The sequence below is a fragment of the Anser brachyrhynchus genome (assembly GCF_964034855.1).
Source record: "Anser brachyrhynchus genome assembly, chromosome: Z".
Taxonomy (NCBI): Eukaryota; Metazoa; Chordata; class Aves; order Anseriformes; family Anatidae; genus Anser; species Anser brachyrhynchus.
In genome coordinates this window covers 79027629-79035271 of record NC_137697.1, presented here as the reverse complement: position 1 = coordinate 79035271, position 7643 = coordinate 79027629, and the positions used below count along the sequence as shown (strand labels likewise).

At 42.9% G+C, this 7643-nt stretch overlaps 1 long non-coding RNA gene across 1 annotated transcript in view; it reads right to left on the bottom strand.

The window, feature by feature from the left end:
- Positions 1 to 229: 229 nt before the first annotated feature.
- LOC308186068 overlaps positions 230 to 7643 on the bottom strand; it is a 21151-nt gene continuing 13737 nt past the window's right edge. The window contains exon 3 of the long non-coding RNA XR_013943893.1: positions 230 to 1235. This is a non-coding gene — a long non-coding RNA (uncharacterized lncRNA). The remainder of the gene's footprint in view (positions 1236 to 7643) is intronic.

The window sequence follows — 7643 nt, the reverse complement described above, 5'->3', positions numbered from 1 at the left end:
GACTCCCCATTTAACATGTCACTTCTCCGTTCGCGATGTGTGGGGAGATTCACCACTGCTGAGACAGCAGTCGTCCTTCCTCCTGAAAGATTTCAGCTCCTGACGGGCGATCTAAAAGGAGACTATTATTACAGCAAAAACTGTCTTTGCACGTACGATTTTTGTCTCTAAAGCGGATTTAGCTTCAGTTCAAAGCGTGTCAAGGCACTGCCAGGGCCAGCCACGAAGCAGAGCAGCAGGGGGGCAGCCAGGGGCAGCCCCAGACCCGGGCATGAAGTAGATATCAGCACTGATTGTATAGCTAAAAGCAAGTAGGAAAAGTGGTACGTAAACCTTAAGTTCCATGTTGTGAAAGTATCCTATAAATCAGATTTTTTTTTTTTTTAACACATATAAACATTTTCTTGATATCGATCTTCTTAATAGAGTTTGCTAGGAGTTTTCCTGTTTGTTTATTGTTTCATTTTCATGTACGTAGCCTCAGTTCAGGCTAGCAGCCTTTACTTCTATGATGTCCTTAAAGCAGAGACTTGTGTATAACCAGGGTTTATCAAAGTTCAATTGAAAAACGAAATGTTGGCTTCTTCACTGTTCGGCACACCTTCTTCTCTATAGACAACCTCCCCCACCCACCCACCCCCTCCCACCCCCCATTTTCTGTTCCTACCTGGAAACACTAACAGGTTTTAGTACAGTGCCATCATGAAGAAGACAAGTAATTTCATTACAAGTAGTCTGTGCAGTTTCCCTCTGATATAGATGTGAGTTTTGCTTTCTGCATGTCACAAAAGGTAATGAGGAAGTGAAGAGGTGGTTTCTTGTTTCTAAATCTCAGAGGAGCAAGACGTCCAGGGAGTAAAATAAGCTTCCAGCTAGTACCAGGTTTATTCAGACGAATGTCTTAAGTCAGAACATTTGAAAGTTTGAGAGTGGGATTATCGATTGAAAAAGAAACATATTATGAAAACTGCTCTGATATTAGTGGAGACCACATCCTTTTCTTTAATTTGGCCCATAGTTGAGCCATCGACTTGTAAAGCTGCCATTTTCAATTGATCCTTTAAGTACTCACGTCAGGTGCTTTGTTAATCATAGCTATGTTCTGACACCATTAAAAGCTGCTTTCCTTGTCTTCAATGCAATTTGAAGTGATGGAGTGGTTACCTTGGGATGAATATCCTTTTCAGTTCCTCTCACTTATTCCCTGAAGAGATTATTTCTTTCTCTGGCAACATCTGAAAAAATAATAATGAACAGGAGAGAGGTACACTGGTTAGATGTAATGCCAGGTCAGTCAAATAGCAGATGAAACTCACTGAGTCTTGAGAGATATTGGACTTTACAGTGTAAGAGCTTCTTAACGCAGGAAGAGGAATGGAGCACTGGACGGTGCTTTTACCTCTCAGAAAATTACAGTAAAGCTTCCAAGTTTTATAGAAAAAAGATGCAGGTTGGAAATCTATTTTTCCTCCTCAGCTATCGGGATTCAAGAGCTGCCTAGGGAGAAAGGAAGTGCTCCAAAGGAAAGAAACAGAAAGAGGAGATGGAAGAGGGGATCCCAGAAAAGCTCATGCATCTCCACGATGATCGATGGCAAGATTTGTATTTCTGATAGACTTCCTTTTCTTTGAAAGTTTCTTGTTCCATGCCCAGTGGCCCATGCAGGGAGTGTGCCCCAGGGAGCACGACACACAAGGCTCTGGGTGAGCTGTCACGACACTCGTCATCGCCTAACTCCCATTAACAAGAACTCAGGTCAAATAAGCACTCACTAAACCTCCAGAGAAGGATTTTTACCAGGGTGGGAGACAAAGTCTGGCAGGATGGAAGGCCACCTGAGTGCCAGTCCCCTGCCCTGACCCTCCAAGGAGACTTCCTTCCCCAGCAGTGTGCCCATCACCCTGCTCAGGTAATGTTTGGTTGGCCTCAGTCCTGTGAAAGCTTGCACAGTGCCAAGGGACGTAATTCGGGAGGTCTGTATTCGGCCTTTGCATTGTGGTTCATGGCTGGCAGCACGGAATTCAGGTTCAATCAGGTCAGTGGAGTATTAGCATTTTTGTGCTAAGAGACGGTTTTATTACTTGTAGTTAGGTAACAGCTGGATGTTTGCTCGCACTTGTTGACTGTCTGGAAGAGATGAAGTCTGGAGGCAAAGCCAAATGAAATGAATAACAGGCAAATGCGAGTTCAACTGTTTGTCCACAAAGTTTGGGTTTCATCTCGAGGCTTATCATTTAAAGTTTAAACAGTGCCTATAAATACAGTGAGGCTAGAATCCATAATACTGTTGTGTTTAAAACCAATTTGCTGGGAGGGATTCATATCATTTGCTGGGCAAGACAAAGCTTTAAAGTGACTTTGATTTTTTCTTGGAAGAGCAGAACAGAAGCTCAGCAATGATCAATAATTAAGAATTTCCTAGACACTAGGGGAATATGAAATGCAAAATTCCAAGTCAACAATACTCAGGTCTGGGAAGAGCCACAAGGACAGGCAAGGCTGTGCTGGGGAAGATGCTGGCCGTATCATCAGCAGCAGAGAAGAGTTTTGGGTGTCATGGTGGAAGTATCACAGTATGCTGCTGTAGAGACAAGGGACGCTGTGATCCTTAGCAGTATAGACTGAGGAAAGATAAAAATACAGTGGCTAAGTGGTTTTGCTCCGATGTATGGCATGTGTTAGACTCAGCACCTGTCGGTTGTGTGTGCAGATGCAAAAGTCACCAAAACTGTTTTGTGTGCTGGTGGAGGTGGGTGATGGACGAAGTGGGGGTCAGCTGAGCTGCAGGAGGGTGAGGCTGTGTCAGCAGCTGCAAGCAGGTGAGGGTCTGTGCCTGCATGGTGAACTTGTGACCATAGCTCACGCTTAGTGGAAGAGAGAATTTGTCTGCCCCAGAAACTCAGCCGTGTTCCTGAGTTCTGCTCAGTGTGATAATGGCTTGTCAGGGAGAAGATAAACAGGTGCCTCAAGTACAAACAGAAAGTATTGATGCAGGAGGAAAACAGCTGTCCTGAAGGATTCTTTGATGTGATGAACAGAAAAATAACGAGGCTACATGTTCTAGACAGATAAATGATGAGGCAAAGAATCACAGGAATAAAATGTCCAGAAGATGAGGTATTCCACTGAAGTCCTCAAGTAAAGCTGAGATCTCTCTCTCTTTTTTTTTCTTTTTTTTTTCTTTTTTTTTTTTTTTTTGGAAGACAGGTAACTCAGAATAAATATACAATATACTTCTCCCCCTCAGCAGAGGAGTAACTGGATGCAACAGAGCAACATGAAAGTCAGACCAGATATCCTCAGTCTCCTTTACCTTTGAGCTGGATGAGTGCATTAATCCAGCAGTAATCCAAGTAACATCAGAATCCCCGGGAAAAGGAAACCTAACCCTGGCCAGGCAGACCTCAGGAGGGTAACCCTCAGTTCAGCTTTTTCTTCCACGCTTTGACAAACAACACACAGAAGCACTAAGCCTGTTATACTGGAAAGTCACCCCATGGGTCAGATAATAGGCAGCTGTATGAAGAACTCTGGGGGAAGATAGCGATCTTGTTTGTATCTGTATAGGAGTGCAGGAAAGTTGCAGGTGCTGACCTATCCAACAGGAAACAAAGCTCATGCATGGGCGGAGAGGGATCACGTATGTCGAGATCCCAGCACAACTGCCATGTCCCTTAGCCAGCTGCAGTTACAGGAAGGTTAATAAGCTCCTGCAAGATGCATGTGAGCAGCCGAACAGAGAAGACTTTCAGAGCTGCATTTACTGAAAAAGTTATAACACATTTAATTTTCTAATATCTTGGAGAATTCATTTCTGAAAAGGACAAATTTTCTAATGACAGGGTAAATTTCAAATGCAGCTCTTGCTTCCTTTCAACATCAAAGTCAATCAAGCAAGAGATGCAAATCTGTGGGCAACCTGGTTATGTCAGTTCTGGGGCTCTTGAAACTACTTTTTATCTTCAAACAAAGCAATTTCACCTAACACACTATGTATTATGTGGGTGTGGATATATTGTAGCAAAGTACTTATCCCTTTAAGAAAAAGGAATTTGAGCTGAGCCTTTCCATTATTTTTTTTTTATTAAGATTTTAAAACAAATAGTTTTGAGAGAGATTTTCTTCACTATATTCACCCAAGTGCATGACCAATTCTCTGCAGTGACCTGTGAGCAGATCTGTCTTCCTAGCAGAAGTGCCCAGCAGAAGTCTTGGGTCAACAGGTATTCAGGGTACATCTATAACTTGAAGCCCGAGTAAAATCAGCGACCAGGTTCCAGATCTGACGTAAATCCAGGTGGGTTTGGCAAAGACAGTGGGTCATAATCCAGGTGGAAAGGGCTTCCTGGGCACTTACAGTGACTAAGAGGAGGTTTCTGAGGGTTTTGTGGGCAAGGAACCCCGTGAGATGCCAGAGCTTGAACTTAAAATTTCCAGGAGCTCCAGTTTTTGTTTTCAAAACGGATTTAGGCACGTTTTGACGGTTTGGCCTATTATCTCCACCATTTTCATACACAGCTCACATTCCTACCACCCCCTTTAGTACCAGCAATAACTCTTTTGACTCTGAATTTGGTTGTATACAACTGGAGTCTGACTTTCTCCAGTTTCAAAGCAGGATGACCACCACCATTGCATCTCATCGACATTAACTGATTTTGTAAGTGTTTTCCTCATTTTGCAACTGTGGAGCTGAGAGAGCTTCACCCTATTCTTAAATGGATTTTCAGGAGAAAAGTCCTTCACTTAAGTGCTTCTTTGTTATTCTTTGTGCGACCGGCTTCTTGTGAAGAGGAAAATAGAAAGCTGAACATTGTAATAGTTTTGTAGCCTGTGAACTTGTGAATTTTTTTACAAACAGTTTACAAACTATGCCATAAGACAGCCATGGATCCTTACATTTTAACATGGTCTGACCTCAGTGGGTCTTTAAAACCAGAGCAATAACTTCTAACAGGAGAAGTCTCAGAGGCAAAGTGCTAATATGGACCTGCTGTTGCCATGAGTGCTTCCTCTGCAGTAGCAAGGAGACTGGGCCACGTCACTTTCTCCTTCTCTCTCAATGCTCCTGCTCCTCTGCTCCTCCTGTTTCCTGGGGCAGCAGCTGCGTGAGGCTTGACATTTCCTGGACTTTACACCCCCTCCTTGCAGGGCATCTGTGAGGAAGCAGAGAGCCTTGCAGGAAGACTTCCTGATGGTCAGAGAGAGAAATGGGTGCGTCCAGTGGGCTGCAAAGCAGAGTGTCAGCACCGGCATGGAAAGCAGTCCCTCAGCTTCCTCCAGAGGCTCACAGAGTTGGCCTGACTGCACCCTGCAATGTGCATGCAAAATCCACAGTTACATTAGCCAGGCTGGCGTGCGCCTGCTGAGGACCTCCTCCAGCTCCACTGATCTGCATCCCATTCAGCATCAGCCCTACGGGCTCCGTGGCATGCCTCGTATCAGTCTTCAGGCGTTGCACTGTGGCAGGAGCATCCTTTTTGTCCGTACCTTATTTCAGGTGCCTCACTTGCATGTGCTCCTGTAGGAATTTGGCATTCGGTTCAGGGGTGACTGGATGCTAACACAATGAAGCTCTACACTCTGTCCTGCATCTTTTATTTCGGGTTCTCCACTCCACTTCAGTTTACATTACAGAACTACTTCCATTCCAGGCTGTACCTGCAACTTTACTGAAACTAGTTATGAACCAAACAACAACAACAACAACAATGAAAATGCATCCTCAAGGAGATGGACTCTAACCAGCTTCAAATATTGCAATGAGAGTAAGCCACGTTCCATTAGGTGGAAATGCAGACAGTATCACTTTTACCAGCTTTGGTGTAAGTACAACACCAGCTTCCATCTGTAGATAGAAAACCAAATGCATAGTAACTTCATTGGTGTCCAGCACTTGACCACATATACCCCAGTCTTCAGCGAAAACCATGTGAAATAATGTAAGGAGCAAGAAGAAGAAAATAAAGAGAAATTTAAGTTTGTGGCCTTGCAAGTGTTATTTTTAAAAAATGCACTTGTACACCTAAAATGTCTGTATTACAAGCAGCCGTGATTTATTATGTTAACGGTGTATTCTCTGTCTACTTTTCGGGGGGATTTTTGCTTTGCAATCAGTTTTACAGGTCTATAGCCCAGTCTGCATTATTGCTAGTCTGCTTTGACTGCACAAAACACTGGTTCCAGAAGAGACGGTGCACTACATACTGCCCATGAAGAGTAATGCAGATAACACACAAGTATCAATAAGCTTCTCTCTATGTGTATAATACTTCGTTGTTGTAATCACAGGATCATCTAGGTTAGAAAAGACCATCAAGACTAAGCCAGGTCTCCTACTGCCACATCCACACCCCTCTTAAACACCCCTCGTGACAGGGACTCCACCACTTCCCTGGGCACCCCGTTCTAGTGACCCCCACTCTGTGAAGAAATTCTTCTTAACACCCGACCCAAATCTTCCCTTGCACCACTGGAGACTGTTTCTGTGCAGGGAAATTACTGTTTTGCAAGGTATCTTCATGTGTCCTCTGGTCAGAGCAAAGGTCCTTTGAGAGGGGGAAGAGCACAGAGACATGACTTAATTCCTGCTCCTGCCTACTATCATTCAAACCAGCTCGTCTCTTTTAGTGTTAATATTAGAAGGCAGAGTAACAGCCGGCAGCCTGAAAGCGCCGCCTTGAATGAATCCTGCTGAGGACAAGCCTAATTACACAGCATTTAAACTGGTGTCACAGCATCCTGGCAATATCAGGGCTCCTAAACTTGCTGACAGCAGGATTTTAGTTTTTAATATCCCTTCTGAAGACATGGCCCCTGAATCCTGGATATGTTATTATTCCTAACATGGCACACATTCTGGTGTCATTTCATTAGGATAAATCATTTCAACTATTACAAATTATGTTCCTAACATATATATATATATATTTTAAGTTTCTTATTAAGGAAACTTTCTAGCTTTTAAAGACATCAGTGGATAGTTAAATACTTGGTAAAGCAATTTCAATGCAGCCACTTTTTCTTTTAATCCCTAAACAAAGAATAAGATTAATGCAATGCCAAAGCAGTCATTGATACAGTTAATTGTAGGGTAATATAAATAGTAAACTGGTGATACTTTTTTCTCTTTATCTTATCTTATAGATAAATATATCTGTATATCTATATAGATATAGATATGGATGTGGGTATACATATATAGATGTACAGATGTTTTCTGAATTTGTATTTAGTGCCGCATTCTTTAACAATAGCCACATGACATAGTAGATGTAACTACAATTTGTTTTCACTTGGGCTGCATCTCTTTTCTCAAGAAAAGTAATTTTAAAATAAAGCAGGAGGCAAACAAAACTTGTTTGACTGCACCTTTCAAAACTGCAGCAATGATGTTCATCTGCAGATCATTCTGATTCAGTTGAATTAGTAGGTGTAAATGCAATTTCATATGAAAACAAATCTATCAGGATCATTTCCAGCCTGTCATCCAGCTCTCGTCCTGAGCTCTAACACCGGAGCAGGCACTGGAGCTGGCTTCCAGTGCTCCGCAGGCAATACTAAGCTTGCTAAGGACATGCAGAGAAAAGATTTACTGCATGGCATTGCTCCAGGATCCTTTAATCTCCTGTAGCTTTTATTTG